This window comes from Rhyacophila brunnea, unplaced genomic scaffold (assembly GCF_057557595.1).
Source record: "Rhyacophila brunnea isolate RB1 unplaced genomic scaffold, BYU_Rbru_1.0 scaffold_11, whole genome shotgun sequence".
Lineage (NCBI taxonomy): Eukaryota > Metazoa > Arthropoda > Insecta > Trichoptera > Rhyacophilidae > Rhyacophila > Rhyacophila brunnea.
In genome coordinates this window covers 26876515-26902850 of record NW_028232763.1, presented here as the reverse complement: position 1 = coordinate 26902850, position 26336 = coordinate 26876515, and the positions used below count along the sequence as shown (strand labels likewise).

The 26336-nt window shown below is 31.6% G+C and overlaps 1 protein-coding gene across 2 annotated transcripts in view; it reads right to left on the bottom strand.

The window, feature by feature from the left end:
* The window catches only part of Eaat2 (Excitatory amino acid transporter 2), a 54291-nt gene extending 32255 nt beyond the window's left edge, over positions 1-22036 (bottom strand). The window contains exon 1 of one of the 2 annotated variants that reach the window (XM_085960221.1): positions 21843-22036. The gene's annotated coding sequence lies outside the window, so the exon portion shown is untranslated. Of the gene's footprint in view, positions 1-21592; positions 21611-21842 lie in introns of those variants that run through there. The other variant, XM_085960222.1, reaches the window with a different exon arrangement.
* Between the last annotated feature and the right edge of the window lie 4300 nt (positions 22037-26336).

Genomic DNA, 26336 nt, shown 5'->3' with positions numbered 1-26336 from the left:
ACATGACAAAACAGAACACCTGGAGAAAACCTGGCTGTTCTGTTTTATCGTGTTCTGTATTGTTATTGTTGTCGAAGTCATGATGAATTGTTTGCAACCAGAAAGATTCACTTGAATGATTAATGCTTATTTAGACTATGTCTGCATTTGCGTATAGCTAACAAAAATCCGCATGAAAGTCATTAAAAATAATTTCTACACTATGAAAATATCATCAAATTAAAAAACGCTTTCGATATAATATAACAGAATTCTATTCCAAATCAAGCAATAGTGGAAAAAATAAATATAGGTAAAATGGTAAAAAAGAAATACTTAATAATTATGTAGGTAATGTTTACATATTATATTTTTATATTTTATTTATCTTAGTACGCCACTGGCGACAAAAAAAGGTTTTTTTTAATTCTTCGGATAGTGCAATAAATAAATTCTTACATAATAACACTAACGGTGAAAACAAAAAGTACTAATATACATAATAGCTACAAGTTTGCGGAACACAATAAGGCACATATTGTATGACATAATTTATTACTTTAGTCCGAAAAAATTAAAAAAATCTTCCTTCTTTCTTAATTAGTGTCATCAAGAATTTCACAGTGGCGTTAATGCAATGGGGAAAACAGATATAATTTAATTAAAATATTTTATAGGTTTTTTGTATATAATTTGTTAGAACAATGTAATATATTATTATACCTATTGTATCTTTTATTAAATAAACATTTAAAACATATTATTCATAAACATTTGAAATATCTCCCCTTAAAATCTGTTCATATTTCCAATAGAATATTATTGCTTAGAATTCAATAGCTACATATTAAAAAGATAGCTATTGTAATGAGACTATATCAGGTAATTTCGTGTTATGTACCTACTAATATTTCAATCTATTTTTTATGAAAGGTGTTTTGAATTCATAACTACCAACTTTTTTTGAATATGTAATTGAATAATATGGTACTGTAGCGGCTAAATAGATAAATTATCTAAATTTTATTGTCAATTAATCGCAACTAATATATTATAACAAAAAAACAATAATTAATATAAATATACTTGTACCGATACAAGTACACAAGCACATACCTATCAATAGTAGTAGGTGGGTATTCATTATTCTCACTTCAATATATCATTATTAGTACCCGTTTCCATTTTAGTGTATCTATAGAAGATGACAGTGTCAACTAATAAAAAAATTAATTAAATAAGTACATACTACAAAATAAATAATAATAGTTTAGTTTACCGTATAGATATGGCGAGCCTTTCTTCTCGTGAAATACTTCTTCTCATAGCTGTGCTGTGTCACAACTTTTTATTATATTTTGTAAAACTGCTTACCTACCGAATGTATTAATAGTATTTACAACAGGTTTTTAGAATACTGCAAATATTCAAATTATTCAAAATATTATGTTTTTGTACTTAATCCTTTACTTAGTAGGTATCTAGGTAATAAGGTTTTTACCCTTTCTTCGTGTATTAACTTATAATCTTTTTTTATTGTATTAATAAATAATAATAGTACAAAACTTAAATCAATTAGAATTTAAATTCAAACTCCATCAAGTACCCTCGGTCGATAGTATTGATGATGATGGTATATAATAGGCTCAACAATAGGTAATTTTCAAAACGCTTTCGATATAAAACAGTTCAGCTCCAAAAGAAGCAATAGTGGGAAAATAAATGTAGGTATAATGCAATATTATGTACTGATTTTATATTGATTTATTTACCCTTGTACGCCACTGTAATGAAAGATAAATACTTTCGCAGCAGGGTGCAGTTTCAAAAAAAGGCGTTTATGAATCCCCTTGAAAACCGTGTTTTCTCTTGGACAGCATCGTCGAAATATTGACGCATTTGACACGCATTTAAAACGCAATCGGCTCGCAATCGGCTCGCAAACAAAACGCAAACGTCGTTTAAAGCCTTAGGCTGCGCGCACACGGCAAAGCGAAGTTTCGGATTCATCCGCCAAACGACGTTTGCGTTTTGTTTGCGAGCCGATTGCGTTTTAAATGCGTGTCAAATGCGTCAATATTTCGACGATGCTGTCCAAGAGAAAACACGGTTTTCAAGGTGATTCATAAACGCCTTTTTTTGAAACTGCACCCTGCTGCGAGAGTATTTATCTTTCATTACAGTGGCGTACAAGGGTAAATAAATCAATATAAAATCAGTACATAATATTGCATTATACCCACATTTATTTTCCCACTATTGCTTCTTTTGGAGCTGGACTGTTTTATATCGAAAGCGTTTTGAAAATTACCTATTGTTGAGCCTATTATATACCATCATCATCAATACTATCGACCGAAAGCCATAATATATAATAGTAAAAAAAATACGAAATCTAACATAAATTTGGATATTTTATAGATAGGATAATACAATTTATCTATTACAGTTTGGTTTAGGCATAGCTTGATGAATTAAAAAAATTAACTTACAATATGTGTGATATGTATTTTTAATCTAAAGTTAAAAAAATAAGTAAGAATGAAAAAATGTGCACAATTTTGTCATATCGCCTAAAATATACCAATACTATTATGGTATGGTAAGACAGGGCTTAATTGATTTTTAAAATCCAACCAATACCATCTGTTAATTGTAGTCGTATTTCAATAAAAAACATACCTATACAATTGACTGAAAAAGGTTAATGTGCACTATTTATGGCGGACCTTAACAGCTTACCTGCACCCTTCGCCACTGTACCTAGATTTATTTTCCCACTATTGCTTCTTTTGGAACTGGACTATTTTATATCGAAAGCGTTTTTAAAATTACCTATTATTGAGCCTTGTATGTATCATCATAAACTTTGTCTGATTAATACTATCAACCGAGGGTACTTGATGGAGTTTGAATTTAAATTCTAATTAATTTAAGTTTTGTACTATTCCACTTGAGTATTTTTTTGCGATCAGGCTTTTGCCTTTCAGCATTTTGCGCACTCGCCAATGGCAAATACACATTGACATCAAATTCTAGCTACAATAAAAAAAGATTATAACTTAATACACGAAGAAAGGGTAAAAACCTTATTACCTAGATACTCGTACCTACTAAGTAAATGATGAAGTATAAAAACATAATATTTTGAATAATTTGAATATTTGCAGTGTTTCTAAAAAAACCCGTTGTAAATACGGTTAATACATTCGGTAGGTAAGCGTATTAAAATGTCATTTCTCGGAAACAATAGTTTTCTCGTTGTGCAATATGTTGGGAGTTTAATAATATTAACTAATGAGAGATGTCACCAACTGTAACTACTCACTTAATAAAAAAAAACGAATAAACAATGTTAAGGTATAGTTCGTAATATGCAAATTTAAATAATTTTTGATGAATACCTATATACCTATACCGAAAATATTTATATAAGTACCTATAGATACGTATTGAATTACCCACCTACCTATTCATATTATTATGAAATACATATTTAAAATAACACCATTCTTTTGGGAAGAATACAAGTAGGTGTGCATTTGGTTATATTCGATATTAAATAAGTATGTATCTTCAATAGAATCATGCCTCCTTTTTATGATTGTAGAATCTTTATGTAGGTATCGAATCTATAAAATATTTTTATTAAATTTAATCTGTTTTTAAGCGTGAAGGTTCGCCATAACTATAAGGTAAACTAAACCATTATTATTTATTTTGTAGTAAGTATGTACTTCTTTAATTATTTTTTTTTATTAGTTGACACTTTTATTTTCTATAGATACACTAAAATGGAAACGGGTGCCAATAATAACATATTGAAGTGAGAATAATGAATACCTTCCTACTACTATCGATAGGTATGTTCCTGTGTACTTGTGTAGGTACATGTATATTTATATTAATTATTGTTTTCGTGTTATAATATATTATTTGCGATTAATTGATAACAAAATTTAGATAATTTATCTATTCACCCGCTACAGTAAAATCTATAAAATATTTTAATTAAATTATATCTGTTGCTCTACATTGCATGAACGCCACTGAAGCAATGGAGTAATTAATTATGTCATACAATACGTGCCATCCTACCTACCACATGTTCTTTTAAATCTTCCCATTTAGGCCAGGACCGAACTTTTGAAAGCTGAAATTTATGGGGGCGCGTATTAAGAAATATTACTGATTAACCACATAATTATGTTCAGAAAGGCCTAATAAATTTTATTTACCAATAATAATAATAATAGGTAATTTTCAAAACGCTTTCGATATAAAACAGTCCAGCTCCAAAAGAAGCAATAGTGGGAAAATAAATGTAGGTATAATGAAATATTATGTACTGATTTTATATTGATTTATTTACCCTTGTACGCCACTGTAATGAAAGATAAATACTCTCGCAGCAGGGTGCAGTTTCAAAAAAAGGCGTTTATGAATCCCCTTGAAAACCGTGTTTTCTCGTGGACAACATCGTCGAAATATTGACGCATTTGACACGCATTTAAAACGCAATCGGCTCGCAAACAAAACGCAAACGTCGTTTGGCGGATGAATCCGAAACTTCGCTTTGCCGTGTGCGCGCAGCCTAAGTAATGCTAAATAAGTTTAATTTGCAGTACAGTAGCGCCCGTACCGTAGGGTAGACTCCTGCATGCGGCCTCGGTCATCCGACTAAATGTGTTTCATTATCGAGAAAATGCGGACTTTCCTGGTAGACACAGCAATATTGTATTGAATAACTTTTACTAGATTGGGCACATCGATGTGTTTATAATTTATTATTGACAATCATTCATACGGGGAACAACAGCCGGGACAAAATGCCAAGCCGGCCGGGCCGCCGGGAAAAATGTCTGAAACCGGGACGTATGGTAAGCCTATTTATACGGTAATTTAGGAGTTGAAGTATTGGAATGTATAATATTGATTAATTTTATCAGTGACGACCCGTGGGGGTAGGCAGGTCATGCGTTGCTTGGGGAGGGCACATTATAAAGTGTGGAAAATGGTGGAATGAATAAGAATATTACAACTTTTGAGAGCAATGGCGGTTTTCCATGAAGCAGACGATGCGGTCGCTTAGTTAGAACATGCGACATCGGACGATAATGGCGAGATATCCCACAGGCAAATTTTTGTGCTTAAGGAGTAAAGACACTGATGTTGGAGGGAAGGTTTCGTGCAAATGCAGTAATCATTAATAGATATTGTGTATGTAGTTTTTAAAAAAGTTTTTTGTGTACTTGTCTGTTTAAGATAGTAGAAAAAATAGATAATAAGTGCATAACAAATTTGCATACTATTTGAGACTAAAAATGAAAGGGCTACGGATGCTAAGTCTGCTTTGGGGCGGCACTTTGTCTAGGGATGTCACTGCATTTTATATCTATAAAATAATATATGGTATTAAACATATTTATTATTTTAAATAAATGATAAGCTTAATAATTTCACATAATTAGTGGAAGGATGCATGCACGTGTGTGAGTTTAAAAAAAATATATTTTTACTGTGAAGGCAGAAATCCTGACTTGACGGAAAATCAGAAAAAGATATTTCGCAGTCTATTCGGCCCTTTTATATTGACAGACTTATGGAGACTCAACATAGTGGGGCCACATTCGATAACACTTACTCTTGGTAATCGGCTTATGATGTTGTGGGTCACAGTTTCGAATCCTGGGTCTGGCAAATACACATATTGTTTTTTTTTTAATTTCTGTTAGGAGTCAGAATGGACCTAATAGGTTGAGCAAGTGGCTAACATCCATTTTTCATAAAAAACAAAAATCTGTTAATGTAAATCTCCACTCAGTGGATGCCCATATATGATCCTATTATGATCAGACATGATCAAAAGAAAAGAAAATCATTATAATTTATAAAATAATTGAAAAAGCTCAACAAGTAAACAAAATACATCTCGTAGAAACAATATCTTATAACATGTGATGATTACCAAATGATCACTAAGTAAATGGTAATAAAATGATATTATCCAAAAAGAGTCTCGATACCAATGTATATTTATTTTAAGTTCGGGTATTTTTAAGAAATCCCTTATGGATACACAAGACCTACAATTAAAATATCAACTATGGATAGATAACTATGTATGTTGCATTGCTATGCGATTAGTACAGTATATATTATTATTACCACGTTTTTCTTAGCTCGTATTCTTGTTTGTCCGGTGGTTGTTTATCCAGTACAAATCTTGCAATCGATTTTTAACTAACTTTTCGACTAGCTAGACATTTGAAACTTTTAGAATATATCAGAACACGATGCCAATGCATTATTTTAATACTTTTAGCCATCTTTAATTAGAATTGAATTAATTTTCAGTTAATTCCGTTTTGTATGAAAAGTTATTTCGGAAGAAATCCAATCCACGATTATTGGTTGCTAAGGAGGTGGTCCTAGCAACTAAATTATTAATATATACGTGTGTTACTATGGAAATCAACATTTCAGTATTATTTCTATCAAGTACAATTTTTTTCGATAGTTTAAGCTAGTCAAGTCAAGTTTATATGATTCAACAGAAAAATTAAAAACGTTATATATAAAAAGTTCTTTTTATCTTGTAATTATTTATTTCTTAAATGACTTATTTTGAAAATACTTTTTTAAGTTGCTATAGATCTGATTTAAAAAAAATCACGTCAACTTTACGTTTTACCTACGGAACATCTTTTACGAGCGTTCGATAGATCTTTTCGTTTCAGACGGACTTCGAAATTAAGATTATTTTTACATCAAATCGTTCAAAAATAAATGCACAATAATAATATCAAATGAATCATGCCAAATCAACGAGTGGGAAGCTATCCAATCAGATTCCCGTGACCGTCATATCATAATAACTCGACCCTTGATATTATCATCTTACTAAGGAAGCGCTTGCTGACATACATATGTAATAATTAACAATCTTCCAAGAGCATCGAAATTCTAGAACATACCTGTACTTTCATAAGGCGCGCACACAAAAAAGTGGTATGGAGGTGTCCATTTCGAAAAAATATCCACAATAATTTATTTATGATTTTTAAGGAAACGGGAGGGGGCGGGGTTAACAAAATCCACTGACTTTTGTATTTATTCCGCTTACTACACACGTTAACGGGTACATTTCCTATGCCCAGACACTCCGCACTTTGAATCTATCGTGATCAGCTACGAGTTATTGCAACTTGTCGCATCTACGAGTGGTTAACAAATGCGCGTAGATCAACGGTCATAATTATTAGGATTGTTAGTGTCCGTGTGTGTTGTCCCCGCTGTCTTATCTTTTAGACATACTGCATCAGAATATTAAAGCAAACATAGGGTGCGTCAGATGATTGCACTTATACATGAGTTCCGCTGACACCACCTTGCGTGTCGTAGAATCCCGAAAGGAGGGGAATCAACCCGTTGAGAAGGGTGTTTTCAACGGGTTGTCAAAATCATCCGCGTAACTATTATCAGTCATGAGGTCCTGACAAAAATCAAGTGATATTCTATTCACCTAAATACTTTGTATTTTTCATTACTGGGTGGGTCTGGACCCGAACCCTCTCTTGCGCGCCTGATTTTCATAGATAATTATAAATACATTTAATTTAAACATCTTCGATCGCTTTACCATGGGAATCTTAAAAATATGTATATTTTTATTATCTGAATGTACCTACAAAATCAATCAACGCACAATTAATAAAAACCATGTTAACATAACTGATTGGTATCTACTAGTTTTGTTAACATTCGATGGCGATTTATCGCGTATCTACGGTTTTCGCAAGACGGTTACTTAAAAGTATCACTGTCTTTGAATGGTTATCAAAACCATGCGCTATAATTAGCTAATTTATGTTATGTTCGCTTATTCCTTTTCTATGTTATATGGGTGTTAAACCGGGAGATGACACGGAGAGTTGAGGCTTTCGAGATGTGGTAGTGTAGACGCACCCTTAAAATTTCATGGACTGACCGGGTGACAAAATGTTGACGTTTTCAAACGTGAACTCGGACCGAGAAGTTTTGCGTAGTATCAAAACCAGAAAACTACAGTATCTCAGCCACATTATGGCAGGTCAAAAGTACGACATTACTCAATTCGTTAACCAAGGATCAATGGTAAACGTATCAGAGAACGACGTCACATTCCGTGGATTAAGAACAGCTCCAATGAACTGTTCCGGGTAACAAAAATCACCCTGATGGTAGCCGACCTCCGATAGTGAATGCACGATAAAATAAACATGTATGTATTGATACCAAATATCATATGTCTAAATCCCCTATCAAAAATCTTCCAATCGACAGAGTTGGGAATATAATGATAATATTGTAACGGTAAATGAGTCAAGGCTAGGCAAGGATTCACAGTGAAACAAACAAAAAGAAAGTTACCGTTATCTGTTTCTGGGCGGATGAAAGATCGAGTGTAGGTACGGCCAGTCGGTAACCTACCCTTGAGCCTTGAGCGTCGCCTCTAAATACGGGTTGCTACCTTTTTCGCGCCAAAGCGTGGGTTTACAAATAATGTTGTTAGTAATTAATTGCTACTTGTCAAGCGAAATATACTTAATGTCCCTGAATCCCTACGTAAACCCATACCTAGCAGTATATATTATATCATAATTATTTGTTAAATTGATCAAATTCCACATTCAACGTTAAATTCTACCAATCATCAATTTATCGTATTATAGATTACTGGGGTTTCATCGTGTGTTGTTCTTTCTTCTTTCCTCGACATTTCGTGAGGTAATAATATTACTAAGGATGATGAGCTACGGTTAAAAACGCCATGGCTTCCGGCACTGTCAGCGAAATCCGATGTTTGATCCGTTATCTCATGGTCGTCACAATTGACCATGGCCCCCACAAAGGAGGGGCTGACAGGGCTCTAGCGTGGAGGCCTGGACTCAGGAAGGGCCCGGCGTGGCGAGTCGACCAGATAAGTGATATAAATACACATCACAAATTCTCTCTAATAGTAAAAAAAAGCTATTTTTCTTCATTAATATTATTATTTCAAATTATGTGTTTGTACGATACAATTTTTATTTATATATCGATACTCGACAATTCCATGTTTCAAATGGATGTATTAAAATATAAAAAAAAACACTAAAAATATGCACATTAATTTTACCGCGTACACCATTTGGAAAACGCTACTGTGGAGCGTCGCACTGCCTTTATCCTTAGCGATAGGTAGAGAGGCCCGCCAAAGATCATAGTCTGGGGGCCCGCTTCAGGATGTAGGGGCCATGCAATTGACATAGCACATTGACCCATGTTTGCTCTTAGCTAATCGGATTCCTTATGACATTCTTGGAGCGACGTTCGCATTTATACATTACACTCCAGAATAACTCACATCTCTTAAGGCCTCTGCAACGAACCCGAAACTCAGAGGAAAAAAGGAAAAAATACACACGGTGAAAACCCATAAATCTATAAATAAGATAACAAACAACCGTGAAAGTCTCAATCATTATATAGGTATAGATTATTTTATAGTTATAGTTTTAGTGAATTCATTCAAGTTTAATAATATAAGGGTAATTCTATATCATTTGTATTCTTCTAAAGTAGTAAATTGCCAGTCTAATGACTAACAATAATAATATATTAATTGATTGTCATCAGACTTTTTCATCAATTGCTTGAAATGATTGGTTGTCAATAAAGGTCAACGTTTGCCATTTGATTTGTGTAACATTTATGCAAATAAATAAAGACCGATGCGTCCACTGATTGAGATGATAAAATACAGGGTTACCAAGCACCAAAATTTTAAACACTGTTCGTTTTTGATAGCTTAATTTTCTTACAAATTAATTACATGGCAAATAAATAAGTAATTGATCATAATATCTGTAAACCTAACTTTATACTGGTTTAAGTCATATTATGTCGAGGATAATTTAGATATAAACATTTCCTCAATACTGATATTATTCATTGTTAATTTTAATATGAAGATTGATCACATATTAAAGTATAGATCATGGTTTCCCAAACTATGGGTCGCGACTCACCAGTGGGTCGCGAGCGAGTATTGAGTGGGCCCTCGCCACTGTATACATGAATTTAAAAAAATAGAAAGTGATAAATTTGATATTTCATTCAGCTATTTATAATTCTTAAAAATTGAAATAAACTTAAGTTACGGAAAATATTGTGATAATATAATAATAATTTGAATTGCCAATGCACTACAGATGGCTTGATTCGTTACGTTGGATTTGTAACCCATTTCAAGACGACTTACCAACTAGTATGTCAACAAAAGCAAGTGAAGAACTCATTGATTTATCAGAAGATACGTCACTGAAAAATAGTTTCAATCGTAAACAGTTAACGAAATTCTGGCTCTCAGTTGCTGATAATTATCCTTGCCTGTTCGATGAAGCTATGAAAATCTTCCTCCTCTTTACTACCTCATATCTATGTGAGGTCGAATTTTCGGCTATGGTTAACAATAAAACTAAATACCGAAATAAATTGGATATATCAAACTCACTGCGATTAAAAGTATAATATTTGTTTTAATAATAATTGTTTTAAGCATTTATAAGATCCATTTATTTGTATCCACATTTTTTAAAACCAATATCATAGATAGTAGCGCGGCAATAATAATAATAATAATACAAAACATAAAAAGGAAATGCACAGACAACCCTGTAATAGTTATTGGCAAAGTCATGAGCGCAACACTGAGAATGCACACTGTATAGTGCACGTGTAAGTAGATTATTTCGCATAAAGAGCACGTTGAACCAAAATAATCAATCGTTTATTGAAACAAAATAGGTACCTATTTATTTTATTTCCCGAGATGCAAAATTGAATATATTAAAATTCATTCGCGAATTTCCCTTACTGATGCATACCTGATGAAAACATTTTTTTATAAACAATAAGTACCTATATACTTATAATTTATTAAAGATCCACATTCCAATATAATATATTAATAATCATTAATAACGAATTCTATTACGTCGATATTCATTGCACTGAACAAAGAACATCCCACATATATGACAATATCGATTGTTGCATTATTGGTTTATGTGTTACATGTATCTGTTATTACTTGACGGAAAACATGGTATTAGAAATAACAAAAATCATTCTGCAACATCAGCTGTTTATTAATTCTCCTAAGGGAAAGAACTAACCTGTTCAACCAAATCGGATATTGATAAATTCCACCTACGTGCGCATGAGTTTTTAGGAGGACGTTGTTTTATGCTTCGGCGTAGTTCCGTGTATTTGCTCTTTTACTAATATTGCTTATATTTCTTTGTTTTTCATAGTTAGTGTTTTTCATAGTTATGGTAAGATTTTTAATTTAAAAAAAACCTTGCATAATCCAAGTTATAGTAGATAATAGTCAAAAATATTCATTTATCTATAAGCCATCTAAAATTTTGCCATTAAACCATACATCATTTTAGATATTTTTTATCGATTATGGTTTGGTCTAGGCAGGGCTTAATGAATTTTGAAAAACTAACCAACACCATATTATGTAATATAATATAACGAAATCAAATAAGTATAACTGAAAAAATGTGCAATAGTTTTCTCGGATCACCCATAGCATCGGTACATAAACTATCATGGTTGGTTAAGGCAGGGTTTAATTGAATTTTAAAAACTAACTCGCACCATCTGCAAATTGAATTATTAGTTCAATGAAAACAAATAACTATGACTGATAAAGTTTAGTGTGCACTATTTATGTCGAATCATAACAGCCTACCTCTATCACTCACTACTGCTCAATATCACCTCTAACTAAACTACCTACTACATACTACCTATACTGAAATATAATTTATATATTATAAATATATTTTTTTATTTGCGAGACAATGTTGTTTTTATTTTTCGAATCGCGGTTTTAATATGATTGTATGAAGTTAATCCCATCTCCATTAAATTTTTACAACCTACTTGAAATCAATTACTTTGTTTGGTCTTATGACCATTTATAAAATATAAATTTCCCAAGGTTGAATGCCAATAAACCACATACAATAATTGTTAAGTAAGTATACAAATTACCTATATTATCATAGTTATAGTAATAAAGTCAAGAGTTTTAATGGAGACAGGATATTAATTAATAGTACCTACCTATTTATTATGTACTTATATCATTTAATTATTATTACACCTTTTCCCATCGTCATTTTGTTTTACTCTTTCATTGTTATTACCTATTGTGTATCTATGATTTTAATAAAGTTTACCTGCATTCTTTTATAATAATATCCATACTATTGTAAAATGGAGTTATATTATATATATAATATATATGTGTGTGTGTGTTGTGAATAAAAAGAGGAGGATTTATTATTATTTTATTGAGATCTTAATATGAATATGTAACAGGATAATCATTTATAATAAAATAAATTAAAATTATTTATAATAATTTTAATTCAATACGACAATAAAATCAATTTCAACACATTCCTTTAACAATTAATTACCGGGAAAACCATTTGAATCCTAATGCCTACCTAGTTCAAACCAACATACATCGGTGCGTCAAAAATTAACATTATAAACAAATTGTTTACGAACATTGTTAAACGATCATTGATAGAAATGTTTTCTTCTTCTTATGTACCGTGTTACATATTATATTATGTTGATGTTTTCCAAATTCAACATGTAAAGATTTCCTTAAGAAAACGCATCATTTGTACAGATCATAATCGTTCATTTTTTCATATATTTTTTGAAACCATATTGTTTGGAAAAAAAATCATTTTATTTATGTCATGGCCATTTTCACACAAATTATAGTAGTATTTTGTTAAGGGGGAGCGTAATATTACTAAGGGTCTTCAGCGACATAATACGAAAGATGCAATTCAATGCATTTTTAATTGTGGTAAATTTTACTAATGATATGCATTTAAGTTTAAAATAACCAATATGTATGTAGGTAGGTACCTTAACTAAATAAAAAAATACATTAGTTAATTCAAAGGTACACTTACTTGGTCACAATATCGAAGCTCGATTCGATATATATAAAAAAAAATCAAGTTTTTCAAGTTCATTTTTCAAATTAAACATAACATATATTAAAACGCTGTATTATTTATTTCTTTGTGATATTCGAAAAAACTTGCAATTAAATGATAAACATAATTATAAAATAATATGTAATAATTGGATGAACCACTTTGACAAACGCCCATTTTACAATAATTGTAAAAAATAGTGTTATTTTTTTCCATTTAATGTTTTTATTTTAGAGTGGTACGCACGTATTTTAGATGGTATATTAGTTAATAGTAAAACTGATTAAACTGCTTCTATATTCAAGCAGTACTATTTTCGTATAGTTTTCTCATGTGATTTTCTAAATAAATATAAATAAATAAAATAAAAATTGCTTACTTAGTCCCTTAATCTTGAAATGGAAAATTTTTCACCATTAAGCGAAGTGATGTTTCACACGGATATTTTTCTTATCGACTTATTTTATATCACTTGTTTATTACATGCAACACATTGAAAGAGCTTTTGCTATAAAAACTCAAAGAAATACGCCAGCGTGTAAGAAAATTATCGATTTTCAAATTATCGAGTTACTTAAATTTAAAAAATGCGTCGATAGATTTTTAATTAAGTTTGCTTCTTTTTCCCGATACCTTTTTAGGTATTCGTGAATAAATAACCTTAACATCAATAAAATAACAACTGTCTCCACCAAATCCATATAATCCACCAATTTACTACGGCTAAATTAATAACCTTATATTATTAATTCACCCGACGGTGTTTGTAAGTGGCCAACAGCGATTACGATCAGATACTGCTGCCTATCAATAGACGATACTTGCAATACACCTTGCGGTAACAAAGTTACGCAAAGAATACATACAACTAACTCTAGTCATAGATGCATAAGACCATTTCCATTCGTATTTTTATAGTCGACTCGGCTTAAATACATTTGTGTGTCACATTGACTTTATACAGAGATGCATTGAATAGTATATTAAACCGAACAGAGATTAACAAATACGTCTTGAAGTCTTCATACGAGTATGATATTTTTATTTTGACAATTTTCTTAAAATGCACTCTGTTCTATGATACTTTAATAAATTGTATTTTTTTTTTAAATTGTAGATTATATAAATAAAAAGAGTGAAACGAAATAACAGTGATTATTTGTGTAAAATAATATATACCTATAAGTATAATCATGGGTCCCACATCCTGAAGCGGGCCCCCAAGCTAGGATCTTTGACGGCCCCCCTACCTATCGCTAAAGATAAAGGCAGTGTGATGCTCTACAGTAGCGTTTTCCAAATGGCGTACGCGGTAAAATTAATGTGTACCTATATTAAGTATTTTTTGTATATTTGAATTCATCTATTTAAATTATGTAGTTGTCGAGTAACGATACACAGTTAACAATTGTATCGTAGAACCACGTAATTTTAAATAATAACATTATTCAAGAAAAATAGCCCCGCAGGCGACTTTTTTTTTTACTATTAGAGAGAATTTTATTTGTGATGTGTGTTTATATCACTTATCTGGTCGACTCGCCACGCCGGGCCCTTCCTGAGCCCGGCCCCCCAGGCTAGAGTGCTGTCAGTCCCCACTTTGTGGGGGCCATGAGTATAATATATAAACAAATATTCATAAAACTCTTAATATTCTAATCTTCTAGTATATGGAATATCTCCTCCAATCCCTTGCATACTAAATTAGTTATTTGGATTTGTATGCTTATTCGCCATCTAAGGTACTCAATTGAACGGAAATCACGTATACTCAGCCAACGCCTTCAAAACATGTCCCAAGGGTTCAAATTTAATATCAGGGGGCAAACGATATAATTTGCTGATAAGCAATTATATTTTTCGCATTGTAAATTATTTCTTTAAATTGAAAAATAAAATCGGTTAAAAATAAATTTAGTATAATTTATACTATTTAAGACATTTATTGTTAATATTGTGTACGTTCAATCTTGGAAATACATAAGTTTAATGGAGTAAATAATATTGTAATATGTATAAACAATAATGTGAAAGTAAAACAGTTTTATTTATTTATGAAAAGATAACAAATACAAGTTCAATAATAATAACAAAATGACAAATGCATTAAAAACATGGTGGAATCACTTTGTTAAAAGTGGGAATCATTGTTTTTTTCAATCTTTTTCAGTTTTATTAATTTTTGTGAAAAAATAAAATGAATTGGCAACACATGGGTAATAAATCAAACTTCATTCAAACTCTGTTTATTTCTAATGTATTTTGTATGTTATTAAAAGTATTTTTTCTGTTATATTTTCGCTTTTATTTTATTTTCCATAAAAATTGATAAAAAAACTCAATCACGAAAGTTTCGGGATTATGTTTGCCAATCCCGGGATTCATAGGTATCGAAAATAGTTCGGGATCCCAGGAATGGAATCCCTAATAGTAACTAACTACTAAGAAATTTAAAAAAATACATTTTCCATGTTGGCATTGATCAGGAATAACGAGTAGCTCATTCAATCATGAATACAATAATTGTTATTAAACATGATACCTCGTCGCAGGACAGATGTTATGTTTCATGATGCTGTGTATCGTGCAATTAGCTTATTTGATGGCACCATAAAGGTTGATTTGTTTTTTATTAATTATATAATGTTTGTAGACGTTTTAAATAGGATAAATTTATAATTGTATATATTATCATATTTCTTTAATATTTACACATGCTGTCTTTTCCACTTTCTTGTCATATTAGTTGTTATTTGTAATTAAGATATTTTTTATATATTTGTATGTATTATGTATTATGGCGCATTGGCCAAAAGCTGTAATGCCGTAATACTCTTTTTTTATAAATAAATAAATAAATAAATGACTGTCGACATGTCACTTTTATACATTCATACTTCAATCTTCATAATATTACTATATCATTGCAAACAAACCGTTACTACTTACTAATAATTGCACCAGATTATTTTTACACATGAAATACAGTATATTAAACAGATATTAATTAAATAATTTGAAAACAATAGCAAGTATTCTTCACTGTGCTACATGATTTAAATAATGTGCCATGAAACGAAAATTGTTGAGAAGCCTACGGCTTACCGTATAGAGCAGTGGTAAGCAAATGCTGCCTCGTGGGGTGCATGTAGCACTTTGTTGTGTTATCCTAGTCATAATTTCTAGAATTCTCGAGAAATGAGAAATCCCAGATTTCAGAAAAAATATTTTTCTGATTATTTCTCGATCGCAAGCTTTAACCACCACCACAGCACTCTGTCAGTGCATTTTGTTGCATCGTGCATTTTGAATCGTGTTGATAGTTTATTTCTAGGTTAGGTTTCTAGGATAGTTATATTTATTTCGTGGGCGTCAACTAATTAAACAAATATATTATGTTGCGGTTTTATTATATGTACATATATATTGTATATTTTTTACATTGTTATTAAATGCCACTTTGTTAATGAATACTGGGACAGTGGCCCTTGGTTTTAAAAACGTGTGCACCACTGACTGATACAAACAGTTACACATTTGATTGATTATGGTATACCATAGTCGATCAAACAATCAATCAATTCATTGACAGTTTACCTTCAAATTCTTAACTATTTCAACCCTGTAAAAGTTTTACTTCTGCTATGTCATACCATTTGCGTCGCACTGCACTTTGCACTTGCCACGTCTTTCCTCTTCCCCGCGACGCCCGACTTCAGACGTCGCTTTCTGTCAACTTTCAGACGTCCGAATAGCTTTGCATTCAATACCAGTGCTGACAAATTGGTCTCTAACAAATAATAGATTAAGTAATTAATAAACTCAGCAAGACATCTGGTAGTTTATTTCTGTTTTACAATAACTTTCTGAATTGATATACACTGATGGAAATAATTAGTCAACAGAACAGATTATTGAATAACTCTTCCTGGCGTCATATATGTATATTTATTTTTCTATTAAGGCGAAGTGCAGTACTACTAGGGATAGGTACCTACATAGTGACTAAATTACGATTATCATCATCATCATCATCATCATCGAAACTGCAACCTAAAGTGGCTCTTGGCCGCCTTTAGGAAACGTCTCCACCACCCGATGACTGCTATACTCTTGCCTCGCTACCTTAGTGTCAAGAATGATGTGTCGCTTTCTACATAATCTAACCACCGCAGGCTAAGTCTTTTGGATACCATTTCCTTTAGGTATAAATTTTTGGTGGTTTGGTTTCTATCATCTTGAATAGCTTACATGGCCTGCCCCACCCTCACGTATGAGACGACGGAGGAGACGGAATTACTGTATATCCATCAGTATAAGTTGTCCGCTGAGTGAGGGCGCCACATGCCAACATTTGACATATCATTCAACAGTTTGTATACTGTGTTACTGAGCTTAGTTCTAAATTCGAAAACCTGACGATTTAAAATGGTATATTTGTATACATTCAATTAAATACAATTTATTGAAAAATTACCTTATGAAATATTTTAATTATTCAATACGTAGGTATTATTACGCTCCAGTATTGTGATACATTACAGATAAGCTCGATTGACTATAAATAAAAAAATAATTTCAAATTAAACATTTTTAACAAAAAATAACAGAAACACTAATTAAGACTACCAATTATTTAAAATTCTCTTCTATACATACCTTCGAGATAATTAATTAAACATGAAATTTCAATGGTTTGTAATAATCATTAGATACATTATGAGTATGTAATAAATTATAAATAATAAACTATAACCACAAAATAGTAATTTTTCGTTTTAATGTATTGTAATATACACGTATTAATTAAAGCATCTTTCAAGGTAAATTTTTAGCAAATTGTATTTGATTGCATGTTTCGTAATCTCTTCTCTAGCATCACTAGACTCTCATCTTCATTTTATTCAGTCTTCAAATAAATTAGTATTGCCGTAATTGTAATTATAATAAAATGATACTATAACTGTTGATACAATCCACAAGGACGTTCTAAGTAGGGATTGCAATACCGAATGAAAATACTAATACCGGTATTCCGGTATATCCTATTGAATACCGGTATTCGTGAAATATATGTGAAAAAAACAGATGTATCTACCAATAATATATAAATCTCTTTAAAATATTAATATTTAATAACACCAGCCATTACTGGTATCCAAGGGCGTTGAAGGGCGACGGAAGTAAACCATATATCGCGTAACCTAACAAAAAGACAGTCATGTTAAACCTGAAACATCAATTGATACATTTTGTTTCCACTTTCAAATCCGAATATATCGGTATTAACTGATTTTTAAAACCGGTAGTTCGGGATGGAAAAATACTGGGATACTGGTTTTGAAACACCGGTATTGCAATCCCTAGTTTTGATACCCGCTACAGGTTTGACATTGCAAAAACCGCGGGAGGAAGTGCTGTACCGAGGAAAATGCCGTGATTTGCTCCTTGCCCTTTGCTGGAGCGTGAGAAGGTGAATGAACTAAGTAGGTAAGGAACATAAAAATTGATTCACATAAATAAAAGAGATATTATTGAAAATAACTAATATAATAATTTTGGTTCGAATACGTTTAGTGTAAAGTTATATAATATTATGTATTGGATACGTCATATATCTTGAAAATAAGTTATTATAAAAATAATACCAAACTTTATAATTTTATAAACATAAATCTGTTTTTTTCTAAGCATCTATGTTAAATATTGTAAACTAAAACTGATTTTCTTTTAATTTTCCGGATACGTAATGAAGATAATAAAATTCGTTTCAGAGGTTTGTTTCTGAGATACGTATTTCGATATTATTTAATAAACATGTAGATGGCACTGGTGAAATCGCATACAATCATACATAATATTTTCTAAATAATAAATCTGAAATCATTGAGTTTATTCATGTTTGGCATTGATATTTTAAAATAATTTAAAAAAAATCACATTTACTTTTTAAAAACCAAATTAACTTGATAATTTGTCATGACCATGCCTGTTACCTATTAAATCGATATTATAAACATATCTTACTTTCATAATTTAATGTCAATAAATAGGTACTTTTTAAATACCTTTCATTCTAGTTTTTGTTAGAGCAGAGCATCTAAAATAAATATGTGTGTCCAATAGAAAAAAATAAATATACTTATAAGAAAAACTACTAAAATAAATATGATGAACAATCACACGTTTACGACCGATATGTACATAATATAGAATGTCGAGTTATGTTAATAATATAATCGATAATATTTATTGAATTGTCATAAAATGATAAAAGTATACAAAAAACATAGTATAAATTGAATAAATATAAATTAATAGCTAATACCTATAAACTTTAAATAATAATGTAATGGTTACTTTACCACACTGAATTATTGTAAACGCACGCACGTTATAACTAGATATATAGCAATGATTCTTCGTTTACATATATTGCAATAATATTATTATAATTTTCCTCTGGGAAAAATAAACGACATCCAAAACTATTATATAACTTAAAATCATATATAATTAATGATTAAATCAAAAATGAGGCATCGACTGAAAATAACTGTCAACTTATTAAGATCACAACAGTACCTTAATTATTGACAAGCAACGAACAGGGGATATTAAAACAAAAAACTTGTATTTTATGCTTAATCTATATGCCGCCGGTCATCCAATGTTTGCTTTAAGGCTAGTTGAGGCATGGTCTAAAAAGATCGTGGCTAGCGATGCGCGGATTGCGGGTCGCATGTGCAAGTGACGCATGCCGAACGAAATATAATTTGACATATAAATCCAACATGCGTCTATTTAATGATCTGTTTGTTGTTCTATTAGTAACAATAATAATATATTCATTGACATGTTTTTTTTTTCAAGTAAATGGGTAACGTTTTTAGTCATCTTTACACGATTTAAGAATTAATACCCCCGTTGCAATCACGAAACAAATTGTCTTTTAATATTCTGATGCGACATGTCTAAATTGTTACAATTAACCTCCTCAATACATAAATATGATAAACTACCCTCGATAGCCGCTGGTAGTAGGCTTGTGTATAGAATAGATGCGCAGATGGGCTAATGGTGGCAAAGGGTGGAAGTAGGCTGCTAAGCTCCGACATAAATAGTGCTCACTAAACTTTGTCAGTCATACGTATTTATTTTTATTGAACGAAGTCTACAATTATTTATAGATGGTGTTCGTTAGTTTTTTTATAAGGCAATTAAATACTGCAAAAACCAAGCCATGATAGATAATAGTAAAAAAATAATCGTCTGAACTGTCAAAAAGTGTTATGTTTTAACAGCACCTCTCTTGGCTGTGTTAAATTTTAGAGCTAGATAGACAGTTTTGACAGTTTAGACCAGGAGTAGTCAACCTGGTCCCTACTGCCCACTAGTGGACGTTCCGGCTTTCATGGTGGGCGGTAGGGGTTTTAAAAACACTTCAGTAAGTTGTTTTATAAATATTTATTCTGCCAAACAAACAAAAGCGAAAATCTAACATAAAGTATATTTCATAAGTAATTATCATTATAGTAGCTGAGCCAGCTGGCTCCTCTGCTTTATAAATATTATAAAGTGAAGTTACTTTCTTACTTTATAAATCACAATTACTGTGGAACCGGTGGGCGGTTAGAAAATCTTACTATTAACAGAGATACAAAAGTGGGCGGTAGGTATGAAAAGGTTGACTACCCCTGGTTTAGACGGCTAACTTATTTAACAATTATAATACCTCAATACATACATCCCTCGATAGCCGCCGATAGCAGCCTTGTGTATAGAATAGATGCGCTGGGGCAACAATTACGAAAAAAAATCGCTGGAAATAAATGCTAAAATATTGCAAATATTTGAATGTATTGTGCACCTCGAGATAAAATATTAAATGGTCCAATACTGATAAAAAAAGGTCAAAGTATGGTTCTTTTTTGACGGCTGGTATACCTAACGTGACCATACGTCCCGTTTTGAACGGGACCGTCCCGTTTTTAAGTAGCCTACCCCGTTGTCCTCAAGCACAGCTTCGGGACGCCGAAATGTCCCCGTTTTCAGAAAGAGAGCAGTCCACGGTAGAACCTAACCTAACCTAACAATTTCAAGTCAAGAAATCCTTCCAAGAATTTCATTCCTATTTGAAATCAAAACCAAATGAGTACCTTGGTATCAAAGTGGGACATAAGCCATTTACAAAATTTTACAGGAGACTGACAAACATGTGTGAAAAGTGACCGTTTTTCATATAACATACCAACTTTAAACTCAAAAATCTCTATGAAAACTACCGTTTTTGATACTTTTGGTGGATTTTTTGAAAAGAGTATCACTTGCACTACCATAATCAATTAAAACATGAATTTAGTGGGAGGTGGCGTATGTCCCACTTTGATACCAAGGTACTCAAATACATCTACTTAGATAAATTTGTTTTTCAGAAAAATGTAGGTATATCGTGTTCATTCCTGTTTTTCATCAATAAATAAAAACTATAAAGAAATATGCGTTTTCTTGAATATACATACTATTACCTAAAAGTTTATTAGTACCTAGATGTCCCGTTTTGAGGAAACAATGGTCACGTTAGGTATACCTAATGCTGTTTGTATGTAAGTACGTATTGTGATTTGTAAAAAAATCGCAGGGGCCTCAAAAGCAATCAGTAGGTACGTCACTCTTAACACGCCGCTGAAAAAAAGAATAATTTCGCTAACGTATACCGACATTTTAGTTCTTAATGAAAAATAAGTGAGTAGGTAGATATAATAAGAAAATTTAATATCTGTCTAAGTATAATACCTCAGTTTATGCAGCCCCAAAAAGACAGACAATTTCAACTTTATTCTTTCTGCGAGTTAAAAACGTATAGCGCATTATTCGTTGATTTATGAACTTTTTTTTTACGATAAAATGAAATTTCACTTCGCGATGAATTGTTTATATAGTTTTTATTATGTAGGTGAATCGCTCACCCACCTATCACAGTCGACACTGAATTGAGAAGCTCATTTTTCACAGTAGATAATATCAAAGGAACAGTACACCAAAGTGGAATAACTGTTATTATTTAAATTATAATAATAATTTATTGTATTCTATATTTATTTTAGACTAGGCAGTGATTTATCACAATCTTCTATTGTCGTTCTCCAACTTAAGGCTATACCTACCTCAGTTGAGGCATGGTCTAAAAAGATCGTGGCTAGGCGATGCGAGGATTGCGGGTCGCGGGTGCAAATGACGCATGCCGAACGAAATATAAATTGTCATATAAATCTAAAGCGCCGAGCATATACAATCGGGCGCGCGGGGCGCTCGCGCATTTTTTTCTATTTGGGCGATGAACCACTAAGGAATACAATAGAGCATACACAGCGTATGACGAACATAACGCCTCGCGCGCCTTATATTTAAACGCACACAGAGTTCAGTGCGGCGTCTTTTGACGTCATAGCACGACAATAAAACGAAAATACATTGGATGTGACCAGCGAATGGGGTGCGACGGTCTCTAATTTACTCGGCTGTTGGGAGCGTTGTCGTACAGGCGCGCGCTTATTCCGCATATTATAAGTTATTCTACACCGTGTGCTTACATCGCTTATTGCAAATATTAAGTTACTCCGCTAGCACAATGACATAATTGTGAAAATAAATTTAGAGCCGACCAATTATTTAATAAATTTTATTGCTTTGCAAAGAAACACGAGGCGAAATGTGATCGGCGCCACTTATTACATAGGTGAGAGGTAATGTGAGGCAAGAGGTGTGTGATTATGGTTATGTATTTACGCTTCTTGTGCCGACTGCGCCACGATCGCCGCACTCCGCTCCGTTCAATGGGCGTTATCGCTAACATGCGTCCATTTAATTTTCTGTTTATTGTTCTATTAGTAACAATAATAATATATTCATTGATATGTTTTCTTTTTAAAGAAAATGGGTAACGTTTTTAGTCATCTTTATACGATTTAAGAATTAATATCCCATCACGAAACAAATTGACGTATTTACACCTCGACGTTCGGTCTCCGAGTGCCAGCGAGTCCAAAATTTCGTCGCGCTTATAGTTGAAAATTATTTGCCGTTTCACTGAAGTATCGCCTTAAGCAAACGTATTAAATTTGGCAGAGAAGCTACAAATTACACACAGAAAAGTTTTAATCTTTTTTTGGCCACTCATTACACTTCTTCACCATCAAACTATTCTTTCATGGTGTGAAGAGACTACTGAGAGATAGTAAGGGAACACTTTACCGCATTTTAAAGAGCTAGGGATCACGACATCTCTTTCTCTTACTCCTGTGGCAGACCGTGAGTGACGCAATATAAATCAAGTTATACAATAAGGTCACGCGGGCTTCATATCTTTAATGCTTTCCCTTCAATGTATCAGTGAAATTATTATAATATTACAACTGTATATACCTACACACTTTTTTTTACATTTTCACGACTATGGTGCGATTGGTCAAAATACAACCCGCGATCGATGTATTGGACGTGCCTGTTATAGACGAATGATATTTTGGCTTTTTATAATATTTATAAACAGTTGTCGGTTAAAAAGCAAGTTTTTAAAAAATCACTACAAAGTTTCGAAAACCTCAAAAATACTAGGAGACCGGAAGTACAGGCTGGTTTGGAGGCCCCTTTGCAAAACTCTTACCTACCACGATTGAATGACGTCACAAATAGAGCAATAGTTGTGTTACCTGATTTAAATAAACATTTTTATCAGTTACATACTTTCTGACGACTCGAACGCTTCATTTGCTTGGTGGAAAACTGCTACTACGGGCATATTAGATATTGTCGGTAGGATCGATAGCATAATTGGCTGAGAGCACTCACTCAGAGAGTTAACAATTAATCTTCGGTTCCTACTAGTTTTTCGATTATATAAAAACTTAAGGGTTTTCCAAATTATTTATTTTTAATATAAATATTGCACGCTTTAAATCTTGTGTTTCGAGTAAAAAAAATATGTTGAAAATCATTAAACCATTATAACATAATATAATAATTTAAGTATAGCAAGTTTATGTTCTCGTAATCCAATAATTATAAATTAAGTACTAATTTGTATTTTATTATTCACTAAGTATATTATTTTATATACTTAATCAAAATCACGTTTACACTTATAGTATACGTCTTATAGCATTACCAACATTATTATAATTATAATACAGCACCTAATAGAATTTTGATTAATCTATACTTCAACATAACCGCCTATTATGTGTAGTTTTTTTTCCATACATGTTATAATTATTGCTATGAACAACATTAATGGGAACTGGCTTTCCCTACTGGGTATAGTTTAACAGGCTAAATATATCGAGTGTGTAAAAATATGGGAGAAATTTAAAGACGTGTTAAAGAGTATGCTATTTTCACTAGTTAATAATATGTAATTTAGTTTGTCACATTAATGTAACGTGCTTTCTAACTATTTCTGAGTTCCCTGTTTCTATCTTTGGGAAGAGTCGACGCTGTCTTTTTTATTTAGGTTTTTTTGCGATCAGGCATTAAACTACCCTGCTTCAGAACTTTGGTGCATGGCGATCGTTTGTAAATTTCTATATTTTATCAATCTGTTCTGTAGTTATACTCATTCGAGATTTTATACACACACTGTATAAATAACAGTGGCGTGCAGTCCATAGATGCTGTGTATGTATACGTAAATTATTATTAAACGGTATTCATATGATATTATAAATATAAATAAATTTAATGATAAAATAGTTGTCAATAACTGCTACATATGGGATTAAACGTGGTATGACTCGGGACTTTGGTATTTAATTGTATCTTTTGCATGCTTGTTATCACCATTATTTAAAACTGCGTTTTCGACGTATAAATTAATTAATAACTAATGATATGAACACTACATTCATTTATTTTGAAAATATGTCATCGAGTATTCATTGAATATATTGTATTTCAAAATTGGGAAATCCAACATAACAAAAAATGTTATAAATACCTATCTCAAAATATCACTTATGATTTCAACCTATATGCTTTTTAAGAGCATGTTACATCTCAAAAGACATCGCACGCCAGTGATAAATAAATAATAAAAAAACTGAAAAACTGTTGCCGTCGTTATGAAGTACTTAGGTATCGAATGTTATTGTTAGCAATTTGGTTATATTTTTCAGAATCACTTTTTTTGTCTGTCAATTTCTTCAATATGATACACTTTAAATTTCCACTTACTTAAAAAACCAATGCAGCTACGCATTGTGACCCGTATAGCGAAATAAAGTAACTTTTGGTTATACCTTCTTTACGACCGTGACTGTACGTTGTACAATACGTACTATCTGCACGAATGCAATTGAAGATCTTGGCATAAAAACAGCAAATGTCACAAAACACTTTTTTTTCAGGAGAGGGTAAAAACATAATATCTTGGTTATCAAAAGAAATTTTATTAATTTGACAATGAGAAATTATAGAGAAACCGTATATGCACTATATGAATGTAAAAAAAATATTAAATGTATTTCGGTTAAATAGATATTTAAAAAAGAATGAGTGTGACATTTGCTGTTTTTACACAATTTTTGGACATTTGTTGTTTTTATTGCAAAATTGAAAAGATCGAAATGTAAATAGTATGATTAAAACTATAATTTTATTAAATAAAATAAAGAATATATATTTCTGTTATTTTTTTATCATAATACAACTTTTAATAAGGTTTGGACATATTATTTACCTATTAACAAACGACTTCAATGTTTCTAAAAAATCAAGAATTAAATATTTGAAAAAATGTTTTAATCATGTGCGGGTTAATACTGATTAGCTTCATATTATTATTTTTGATTTAATTTAATAAAACACATTTTTTTAGTATCTACTTATTCCACTTTTAATAAATAAATCTGTACCGGTTTCGTCCGCCTCTGTTTTTCTGCCAACTGTTTTCAACAGTTGAAAATGTCCCTATAAGGTGGACGAAACCTATCCAGATTTATTTATTAAAAGTGGAACAAGTACTAAAAAAATGTGTTTTAATAAATTAAATCATTAACACAATGGATTTCTACCATGAATTGATAGTTAACATGAAAAAAGAAAACCGATGAGCCTCGTCTGACACCTTCACTATCAGCAAATTAAACGTTACATTTATTGGGTTTTGTAAATATTTAGCTAATTTTAAAATATTTTTTTATTAAGCTACTTTCAATGGAACTAATCCACCATATGTTGTTTTAAATGCAATCGTGACTTGCATTTGATTTTTATTCACTACATTGAATCAAT